This window comes from Festucalex cinctus, chromosome 14 (assembly GCF_051991245.1).
Source record: "Festucalex cinctus isolate MCC-2025b chromosome 14, RoL_Fcin_1.0, whole genome shotgun sequence".
In the NCBI taxonomy this organism is placed as follows: Eukaryota; Metazoa; Chordata; class Actinopteri; order Syngnathiformes; family Syngnathidae; genus Festucalex; species Festucalex cinctus.
In genome coordinates, this window is record NC_135424.1 from 5,832,501 (window position 1) to 5,844,620 (window position 12,120).

General features: G+C 38.9%; 1 protein-coding gene across 1 annotated transcript in view; it reads right to left on the minus strand.

The window, feature by feature from the left end:
- Positions 1-12,120, minus strand: part of LOC144001029 (protocadherin-15-like) — a 255,906-nt gene that overhangs the window by 181,665 nt on the left and 62,121 nt on the right. The gene's annotated exons all lie outside the window — the stretch shown is intronic.

Consider the following 12,120-nt stretch of genomic DNA (forward strand, 5'->3'; position numbering starts at 1 on the left):
TATTAGTTCCGCCTCAATCTTCTTAATACTTTCTGCTGCATTCTACTCTCGTGCTGCTTTCAGTTATTTGTTTTGGAAGGGTTTACGCCATTCTGTTGCTCGATGGGGTTCAAGTCGAAATCACATCTTGAGCAAAAAAAAAAATGATTTGAATTGGAAAATCGGTTTTGATTTAACGAACCAAATAGAAGAGTTACGTTTTAGAGTAGATCCTTAAATCATATTGCAACCTCATGTATCGTAATATGTATTGAATCGTCTTTTATGAGAGATGTGCACCATATCTTAAATCTATATATCTTTGAATTCAGTTAACTAGCTTAGCTAGCATGGAGTGTTTTAATAAATATGAATACGACTCCCGTGCCATTTGAATCGAACCATAATCCACTGAATTGTTACATTTTAAAAACCTTCTATACTTCAACAGTATCATACACACCATGTATCGAGAATCGTATTAAATCGATTTTTGAGGAGAGATGCGCACCCTTAACTCATTTACTCCCAATAACGTATAAATACGTTTTTTTAATGTTCTAAGTGTCCCAAAGACGTATTTATACGTTTTTTTTTTTTTTTTTTTTTTTAATGCTAGAGCATACAGAAGGCTTTGATGCAGCCTCTCAACTGCAAAGAACGGTTGCAGAAATGGTAGTTATTACACAAACGGCCAGCAGGTGGCAGCAGAGCAAAGGAGATCAACCAGGGCCAAGTAGAAAAAAAGCTCAATTACTTAGAATTTTAAATAGATTTGCGAAAACTGATGAAACTTAGCTCTCTTCTAATGCTAATTGCTGCAAAATGGAAATAGATAGAAACATACTTTTTTTCCTGATGAAAGAAGAGACTTTAATCTTTCTTTTGATAGGTTCCATGTTTTTATAGCATTGAACACAATATTCTGTGGGCCTTGCAAAATCAGTCAAAATCCAATAAAACAGCCGGGAGCGAACGGGATTGCTTCTGTGAAAATGGCTGCGAGTGAATGAGTTAATGACCAGTCTAAAACCTTAATTCCACTTTGTGCCCCACTTAACTTTTTGTTGTTGTTTTGGGAGCGTTTTTGGTAATTCCAGTGTCTTGCAGGACTAGTGTTGCAAAATTCTGGCATTTTGAACGAAAATTAATCGTTTCTATTTATGCTTGAATGTGATCCGTTTCAATTAAATGACCCCAAAATTTCAGTTAATTCCAATAAATTCCCTTGGAAAGTTAACCCTTTAAGATTGTTTTTTTGTATTACACCATCTTAAATTGACTTGGAAATTCACCAGAAATTTTCCACAAAGATGTACCAGAAATTTGACCCATTTGCAATCATAATGGACATTTCCAAATCACCACTAAAACTCTAAAGAAGTGAAAAGTAGTAAGCAGCAAAAAGTAATTGATTGTCATTGATTCCGAATCATAATTGAATCAAATTATTAAAAAAGCAAAGGGGAATCGAATATACGTTGTAAAGTGACCTTTGCATCAGTCACTCAAGGTTAGCATTTCTCTTTTGCATTTGTATGACACTTAAATAAAATATGCCTGTAAAGTTGAAGTTATTTTTCTCCCCCATTATTTTCAATGGGGGGGAAAAAAAACCATTGTTTTGAAACCACAACATCCAACATTATGAGGTTCCACTGTATTTATTTATATACTGTTTACGCTACACACCATTTAAAAACAATTTTAATGAGTCAACACCAACTTTACAGTTTTGGGTCGTTATCTTGCTCCCAATCAGCTCATTTCAGTGGGCTGCATCTTTCTTTAAATTGGCTGTAGACTTCCGAGTTGATTTTGCTGCTGCCGTCATGGGAAAAATCATCAATTAGATTAGTGAGCACATCTCCGAAGAAGCGATACAATCCCAAGTTATGAAATTCGCTGCTTCCAACTTTGCTTGGACAACTGGCCAAAAAAAGTACAAATCCATTGAAACGCTTTCAGATGAGCTGGAACTGAGATCTCGCAAGACTTCCAACCGAATGAATTTGATGGAAATTCCTACCATCACGATCCGCAATCACAACGTGCCAGTGTGTACAATGTCACACTGTTCCAGGTTGTTGAAACTTTACTGTCTGTTAAACTTTTTCCCCGGCAAGTTCACAGCAGGTAGAGCTAATTCTCCCGCCGGAAAAACTGACAGAGCATGAATCGGCTCGCCCGTGATGACAGCGTGATCGACCTTAAGTGCAGCGCTCGGGGGAACACTGTGCACCACTTCCCCCAATGAATCTGCCTCGTTACAAGCGACAGACGTGCATCGACAGAGACAGGCTTGGCACTTGGAAGGCCAACAACGGAACACCAAATTGTAACAGGCATATGGTCATATAATGTAGCACTTAAGGAGTGGTTAAGCCGTATGTGGAAAGCATATTTTTTTGATATCTGACGGTCAGCAACTTCCGCCGGAAGCAAGGAAGTAGAGAACCATAGTCATGGGCCATGACTATGTTTTTTTACTAAACCAAGTTGCCATTTCTGAACGCAACCATTTGCTTACTTCATACTTCCAGTACTTGGCTCTTTTTTTCGGGACTCTGAAGTGCACATTTGTGCAACGTTCTAAGTTTCCGAACAGTCTGAGTGGAGCAGTGATGTAAACTCACTCACGATGAGGGGATGATCATTTTGGGAGCGAAGAGCTCTAATGTTCACGGTCTCTCTTTTATTAAAGTCAATTTCCCCTAAGAAGAAAAATATGGCCATTTTTTGACTGGTCCGATTAAAGATGAAAAGTAGCAGAAAAACCTGCAAAATAGCGCAGTCGCAATATTCTAACTGCGAAGTAGCGAGAGAAGTAGCGACAATCTTCCACGGCCAAGTTAAGTCTCAAGTCTTTGACCCACTAATCTAAGTCAAGTCAAGTCAATTCTTTAGATTCCAAGTCCAAGTCAAGTCCCAAGACTGAACCACAAGTCCAAGTCAAGTCAATTCTTTAGGTTCCAAGTCCAAGTCAGGTCTCAAGTATTTGACCCACAAGTCCAAGTCAAGTCCAAGTCTTTAGGTTCCAAGTCCAAGTCCAAGTTCCAACTCAAGTGTCGTCTTTGATTCACAAGTCCAAGTCAAAATTTTCAAGTCTTTGACCCACATGTCCAAGTCTTATATTAAGTCAAGTCTTTAGGTTCCAAGCCCATGTCAGGTCTCGAGTATTTGACCCACAAGTCCAAGTCAAGTCCAAGTCTTTAGGTTCCAAGTCCAAGTCAAGTCTCAAGACTTTGAACCACAAGTCCAAGTCCAAGTCAAGTCTATTCTTTAGGTTCCAAATCCAAGTCAAGTCCCAAGACTGAACCACAAGTCCAAGTCAAGTCAATTCTTTAGGTTCCAAGTCCAAGTCAGGTCTCAAGTATTTGACCCACAAGTCCAAGTCAAGTCCAAGTCTTTAGGTTCCAAGTCCAAGTCAAGTCCCAAGACTGAACCACAAGTCCAAGTCAAGTCAATTCTTTAGGTTCCAAGTCCAAGTCAGGTCTCAAGTATTTGACCCACAAGTCCAAGTCAACTCCAAGTCTTTAGGTTCCAAGTCCAAGTCAAGTCTAAATTCTTAGACAAAAAAGTCCAAGTCAAGTCTCTGGTCTTTGAACCACAAGTCCAAGTCAAGTCTCAAGTCTTAGACAAACAAAGTCCAAGTCAAGTAGCAAGACTTTGGCCCACAAGTCCAAGTAAAGTCCAAGACTTTGAACCACAAGTCCAAGTCAAGTCAAGTCAAGTCAATTCTTTAGGTTCCAAATCCAAGTCAGGTCTCAAGTATTTGACCCACAAGTCCAAGTCAAGTCCAAGTCTCTAGGTTCCAAGTCCAAGTGAAGTCTCAAGACTGAACCACAAGTCTAAGTCAAGTCAATTCTTTAGGTTCCAAGTCCAAGTCAGGTCTCAAGTATTTGACCCACAAGTCCAAATCAAGTCCAAGTCTTTAGGTTCCAAGTCCAAGTCAAGTCTAAAGTCTTTGTACCACAAGTCCAAGTCAAGTCTCAAGTCTTAGACAAACAAAGTCCAAGCCAAGTAGCAAGACTATGGCCCACAAGTCCAAGTAAAGTCAAAGACTTTCGGTTCCAAGAGAAGTCTCAAGTCCTTGACCATGAATCCGACTCACTGGATAAAGTCTTTAAAAGCAAATCTATAATAAACAGTGGCGCTGCAGCAGCCTGTTGTTCAGAGTTTGTCACATTTGTCTACTCGACATCATTAACAATGGATGCTGCTCAGGCGCAGGGTAAGGTAGGGAGAGAGCGAGGAACAGCGTAAGGAGAGAAAATGAGAGCAAGCACCTTAGAGACTCGTAATGTTCATGAGTCCCAAAAGAAAAGTCAGAGTCAACTCGAGTCTTTAGTGGATGAGTCTAAGTCAAGTTGCAAGTCTAAAAAAAAATAGCAACTTAAGTCTCTCATGGGCCTGACTCCGAGTCGCGAGTCCCGTCTCTGGGGACTTCTGAAACATTAGCAAGCTGTAAAAATAGCCGTAAAATCAGCCCCAATGTTATGTCAGAGTACACACTTCGGTAACGTCGACATCCAGCTTCAATCACACAGCTAATCAAGCCGATATGTTGAATTTGCCAGAAAGTGGATGGAACACAGTGACTGACTATTAATCAGCTTTAATTTAGCCTTTATGCCCTTTAGAATTTACCTAGATCAGCCACGATACTGACCCACTGACCCAGTCCACTCAAGACACTCTAATTGATTAACAGCTCACACCCTGAACTACATCTCCACTAAAGAGAATTCATTTTGAGCTGACCCTAATTTTGAAAAGGGTCTCTCTGGGGGCCAAGATGTGAGCTAAAAAACAAACAAAAAAAAAGGTCATTGCAATAAATGGCTGGTGAGTAAAGCTGACAAGCAGGTAGGACGTATTGTAAGACGTGTCAAGCGTAACGCTCACAGATCAGCAGCACGGCGGCCATCCAGAGAGAGCCCAAGTGTCATACGGAGAAGAACAGCGGTTCTTTTGCTTATATCCGTCTTATCCTGGCGCTTTTTTTTTTCTTTGACGGCACACCTCGCTCCCACGAGGCTTTTTTTTTTTTTTCCTCTCTCTAACAGAGCAGGCGATAAGCTGTGAAATCAACCTTCATAGCATATGCAAAGCCCGGGACGACAGGGAACGACTCGAGACAACACTAACATTCAAAGTGGTTCTTTTATCTCTCTCGTTCTTTCCATGGCAACAATGGAGGACATCCATCATGTGATGTTCGTAAAAGGAGGTGTGTCGTTTTGACGGAAGGTGACTTTGGTGTTCTTCCCGTTCCGTTACCGTTGACACTCAGAAGTGGCAATTTCCTGTTGATCAGTCGAAAAAAACTGCAGTGTCTAACCCGTCTCTTTAGCGTCCGTAAAACCCCGTGAATGTTTCCAACGTTCTGGCGTTCCAGTTCCTGCTCATAGTTCCTCTCATTAACACAATATTAACGCAAAGATATTTTCCAAAGTGCTGTTGCCTCGACACTTATTGTTACTGCAACGTTGATTTCCCCCATTTCTACATCCATCTTTTCTCGATCACGCCAAAAACTGCAGTCCTGCACAAGTGGCAACCCCCAAGAGCGAGAAGTCATTTCATTCCACAGCTTCTTCCATATCTCCTTCTCCTTCACGCTGTGTCACATTCCCGTATCGTGCCACAATGACGGTCCCTCAAACTTAATGAAACTAGAACCGGAGAGGCTTCTAACTGAGCGGTGTCGGCAAATTACTTTAAGTGATCCATGAGTCGCATTGTAAAACGCTTCTAAGTCGCAGAAACGAAGGTAGAGGCAAGATTAATCCTGGGATGACAGATGATGGAAAACCTAACTGTAGGATATCAGAATCAGAGATGGGAATTCCAGGTCCAGATAGTAAAAACCCTGCCACAGTTTAGCTTTAGCTACAGGTGCTTGTACTCAACCGGTAGCTAAACGAGGTACTTATGAGAAACACCTGTAGCTAAAGCCAAACTCTGGCAGGGTTTTTACTTCCTTGACTGGTTTTCCCATCTCTAATCAGAATATGAAGAGCCCAATCTGAGGTGAATCATTGGAGGGTTTTTTAAAAAAAAAAATAACATTTCTGACCAATAGTTCTGGTCCAATAGCCTCTGGAGTTGACTGCTAATCATAGGTGGTTGCTAGTGCTAATCACGTTATTGCTAATTTTATTTTGGTAGGTTTCTATTTCCTGTTTTGGATCTCTCATTCCAGCTGACTTGATCCAACTCTCAACTAACCAACTTGCAATGGAGTCTATTAAGAGATTTGACAGAATGAGGCACTGGGTGAAGATTGTAGGCTTAGCATTAGCTTCTCGCTAGCCTGCTGAAAGTTATCATCCATCCATCATTTTTTTTTTCTACAGCACTTTACCCTTCACTCATTAAGGTCGCAGGTGACGTTGGGGGAAAAGTTGTGGATAGGGTTCACCCTAACTGGTTGCCAGTCGATTGGCAACATCCCTTATAGGATGGCTTCAAGTTTCAGGTGCCAAAGCGTCTGTTGTGACTCATCAAAACAAATGAAGAAAGTGCGCAAGTGCTAAAGATCACATCAAATGTAAATATATCAAACCATCTTTAACTCATTTGCTCCCAATAACGTGTAAATACGTTTTTTTTAATGTTTTCAGTGTCCCAAAGACGTATTTACACGTTTGTTTGTTTTTATGCTAAAGCATACAGAAGGCCTCTCAACTGCAAAGAACGGTTGCAGAAATGGTAGTTATTACACAAACGGCCAGCAGGTGGCAGCAGAGCAAAGGAGATCAACCAGGGCCATCTAGAAAAAAAAAAGCTAAATTACTTACTAATTAATTACTAATTTTAAATAGATTTGTGAAAACTGATGAAACTTAGCTCTCTTCTAATGCTAATTGCTGCAAAACTGAGACAGATAGAAACATACTTTTTTTTTCCTGATGAAAGAAGAGACTTGAATGTTTCTTTTGATATGTTCCATGCTTTTATAGCAATTGAACACAATTTTCTGTGGGCCTTGCAAAATCAGTCAAAATTCAGTAAAACAGCCGGGTGCGAACGAGATTGCTTCTGTGAAAATGGCTCGGAGAGAATGAGTTAAGGACTGCGTGTAGCTAATGCTCATGGTCCAAGTCAAAACAAAATAAAGAGGTCATCGGAAATGGTTGCAACCAGAGAATTGGATGGATGATTCTGTGGGGAAACTTTAAAAAAATAAAAAATAAATAAAAAAATAAAAAACACCATCCACTTGTTTCCGTCTGTTCCAATAAGTACCCCGGGATAAAAAAGTGTTGATAATTACAAAGCTTTTGATAATTGCTTGCTAAACTGTGATAAGCATTCATACTGAATCACAGACCGCTGTTTTCAAACGCTAACGATAATGAAACCTTTGCTGCAGTGGAATAAAAATCAAAGTGTCAGGGACTTTTTTTTTTTTTTTTGCGGGGTAAACAACCCCCAGCTGTGTAAGCGACAGGCGCAGCTATAAAGCGTCTCATTTAAGTCGGAGGAGAAAAATCGCCATTTTCAAGAGGCCTGACGTCCTCATCAGTCTCACAACCAACATCCCACCGCCTCCTTAACGCAGGTAATAGAAGAGAAGCTGCATTAACGGCCCGCTGTCATTAAAGGACTCGCGTCAGGCTATCAAAGTGAGCGTGTAACAAATGACCCACGTAATATCAAGGATTAGATGGGTGCGAATCTACTGTATTCAGTCCAATGACCCTGACGTTGTAAAAATGTGGCATTTGGCCAAAAACAAAACTCAATAGGGATGCACGATAATATCGGTGGCCGATAATTATCGGCAATTATCGACCTATTTGACTTCAAACAGATAAACCAGATAATAGAGAAATCCGCCGATAATTATCAACCAATTTGGTGCCATACAGATAAACCAGATAATAAAGAAATTCGCCGATGATTATCAACAATTATCAACCAATTTGACATCACGCAGATAAAACAGATAATAAAGGAGTTTGCCAATAATTATCGGCAATTATCGACCAATTTGACGTCAAACAGATAAAGCAGATAATAAAGAAATTTGCCGAAAATTATCGGCAATTATCAAACAATTTGACGTCAAACAGATAAAGCAGATCATAAAGAAATTTGCCGAAAATTATCGGCAATTATCAAACAATTTGACGTCAAACAGATAAACCAGATCATAGAAAAAATCACCAATAATTATCGGCAATTGTCAATTTGGTGTCAAAAAGATAAACTATATAATAGAGAAATTGGCCTAAAATTATCGGCAATTATCGACCAATTTGGTGCCATACAGATAAACCAGATAAAGAAATTCGACGATAATTCTCAACAATTATCAACCAATTTGACATCACGCAGATAAAACCGATAATAAAGGAGTTTGCCAATAATTATCGGCAATTATCGACCAATTTGACGTCAAACAGATAAAGCAGATAATAAAGAAATTTGCCGAAAATTATCGGCAATTATCGACCAATTTGACGTCAAACAGATAAAGCAGATAATAAAGAAATTTGCCGAAAATTATCGGCAATTATCAAACAATTTGACGTCAAACAGATAAACCAGATTATAGAAAAAAATCACCAATAATTATCGGCAATTGTCAATTTGGTGTCAAAAAGATAAACCAGATAATAGAGAAATTGGCCTAAAATTATCGGCAATTAGCGACCAATTTGATTTCATGCAGATAAACTAGAAAATAAAGGAATCGGGCTGTTTATTCTTAAACATCAATAATCTCCCTACTTCAATATAAAGATGGCTAACAATACAATAATGAAGTCTCAGCAAGGTCGTAAATTGTCAACGCAAACTGAAAACCGATCTCTGTCGACGAGAACCCGCCGGAGTAACGGAACACCATTCCACGCAACGCCAAACCGCAAAGCTGATACCTGCCGCCGTACACACCACCGGCACACCCCCTGCATGTTTTTTTTTTTTTTTTTTTTTTTTACAATCAACCTGCGAGCAAGATCAAACGTAAGGACATTAAACCCAAGTCGCAATTCATTACCTACTGTGAGATATAATCAGCGGTAACAAGGGCGGCGCTTTAATGACAACTGGCGCATTTGCGGCTGCTATCCAGATGAAGATAACGTTCCCATCGGGGTAAACATCCAATCAGACGACTGACACTAAAACTTGATATCTCTATAACAATCTGATCAGCTGTACAAGTCGCTAACACAATGTATAACACATTGATATGTAGCGATACATGCTCACTTGGGGTTTAATAGGCTCTCTGGGCACATAGTATAACAAGTCATTGTTTATACATAAGCGCTTTCAGCCACGACGGAAAGACACCGGCGGCAAACGTCGAGAGGTCAATATCAAAAACATGAAACTTGTCAGGGGAATTTTGTCATTTAATAAACAGTATAACCTCTACCGCAGTCATTCTCACTAGTGCAGCTCTTTAACTAATTTACTCCCAATAACGTGTAAATATGTTTTTTTATTTTATGTTTTCAGTGTCCCAAAGACGTATTTATACGTTTTTTTCTTTTTTATGCGAGAGCATACAGAAGGCTTTGATGCAGCCTCTCAACTGCTAAGAACGGTTGCAGAAATGGTAATTATTACACAAACGGCCAGCAGGTGGCAGCAGAGCAAAGGAGATCAACCAGGGCCATCTAGAAAAAAAAAAGCTAAATTTCTTTGAATTTTAAATAGATTTGTGAAAACTGATGAAACTTAGCTCTCTTCTAATGCTAATTTCTGCAAAACGGAAACAGATAGAAACTTACTTTTTTTTCCCCTGATGAAAAAAGAGAATTTAATCTTTCTTTTGATAGGTTCTATGCTTTTATAGCAATAGAACACAATATTCTGTGGGCCTTGCAAAATCAGTCAAAATCCAGTAAATAAGCCAGGAGCCAACGGGACTGCTTCTGTGAAAATGGCTGGGAGTGAATGAGTTAAATAGTATATAGTCTACTTCTGGTGGTATGCAAAAGAATCACTGAATTCAATAATGATTTAAAAGATGAAATGCCATCAAACAGCTTGTGGTTGTACATTATACGTAGCAAACATATATTGTAGTAACACAAATATACTGTAAAGAATTAAATAGTGGCGGCACGGTGGGTGACTGGTTAGCACGTCCGCCTCCCAGTACTGAGGAGTCCGGTTCGAGTCCAGGAGTTTGCATGTTCTCCCCGTGCCCGCGTGGGTCTTCTCCGGGTACTCCAGTCTCCTCCCACATTCTAAAGACATGCGTCTCTGTGTGCCCTGTAAATGGCTGGCAACCAGTTCAGGGTGTAGCCCGCCTACTGCCTGAAGCCAGTTGGGATAGGCTCCAGCACCCTTGTGAGGAATAAGCGGTTAAGAAAATGGATCGATGGAAAGAATTAAATAGTGTTTTATGGTTAATTTATTGCAGCTCCTGCGGTGTGCGACTTGGCCACCAGGGGGAAGTATAGTACAGTCGTGCAGACACAAACTAAGAAGACTTTCAAAACTACTGTACTGATTCAATAACAGAGTTGTAATAGTTTGGGATTTTTCATGATACAGTAGATAGTTTTTCTTTTTGACTTTTTTTTGTTTTTTTTTAAACGCAAGTTCCCCCCCCGAAAATGTTTCGTTTTAGATTTTTGAATTATTCTTTTTTTAATATGTACAGTATTTGTCGAGTGCAAGAAAAAAATAAATAAATAAATAAAAAATTTAAAAAAAAGGTCACTAAGTAAACTACAGTTCTCAACTGACCGTGTAGCTACGAATCGAAAGAAATACCCCACCAAAAAAACAAAAAACAAAAAAAAAACATTTAAAATGATTCGCAAAATCTCATGGATGATATTATCGGTCATTGACAAAGTTGAAAATGAAGGAAATTTACACTATAGTTAGTTTTATTAACTTAATAATAGCATTTTCATTTGTAATTTTATTTCTTTAACAAAAGGTGTTTTCACATTTTGTAGCTTAGTACTGCAACTTAGTAAAACTGCAGTAATATTAGACATTTTGTGCGAAGATTTAAGAATATATTCCTGTTAGTATTGTCATATTGTCTATGTGTTGATGTACTGTTTGTACTCAAACAAAATGAACACCTCCACGTAGATGCTATTCGTTAGCCTGTCTAGGGCATTTCCTATTATGCGTTAGCATTACGCTAGCAGACGAACATTCTCTTGTTGATGCACGTTGGCTGTATTGAGCGGCCAAAAGTTACTTTCCGTCAATAAAAGTTTTATGACGGAACAAATTTTAGCTTCTTATTGAGGAAAAAATGTCAACCGGTGCCCGATCAAAATGACGGATTGTTTCGCTATTCCTTTGAAATACGAATGACGTTTTTTTGTTTTTTTTTTACCATCATCTAACAAATGTCTCATTTCTATCATTTTTCACGAAACATAGCAGTGATTGATCAGTGTAAATATCGCATGCAGTCAGACTTCATTAATGGTGTCATCCAGCTCATTTGTTTGTACAGCCCTGTGTAATCCCCCCACACACAACAGCTCCACTTTTTATCGCTCTCTTCCAGGCTGCATTGTAGTCAGATCAGAATGAAACGACCACGTGATGAGCTAGAAGAAAAAGCCCAACTGCTCACGTGAGAGACGGCTTTTTGGATCTTTTTAAGTTTGACGTGTTAATGCATTTTTTTTTTTTTTTTTTTTCACCTGCCCTCGTTTTCTTTTTTTTTTGGTGTCTTTTAGCATATCATTGTGAAGGAAAGCGGCTATTCAACAGAAACGGAGTGAGCTGACCATGAAATGTTCACATTTCTACTGTGAATGGTATAAATTGTGCTAGTATGTAAAATTACAGTACACCTGTTGTCCTTGTAACACCGTAGATAAATTCTCCACAAAAAAAAATATTTACTATTTTCAAGTTATAAAATGTGTTCTCATAAAATGAAAAATGTATTAACATGGAATGTATGACTTTATTCTCATAAAATAATTATAAATATTAAACGAAATATCAATGATTTAAAACAAATGTGTCAAACTCAAGGCCCGCCACATCATTTTGTGTGGCCCGCAAATGCAATCCAATTTCTATGATTCTTGCTAAAATATGTACCAACATTTTGATATGTCACGATTAGTAAACATTAACGTTAAGATTTTTTGCATGATTTCTTTGTGTTACCCTTTTAAC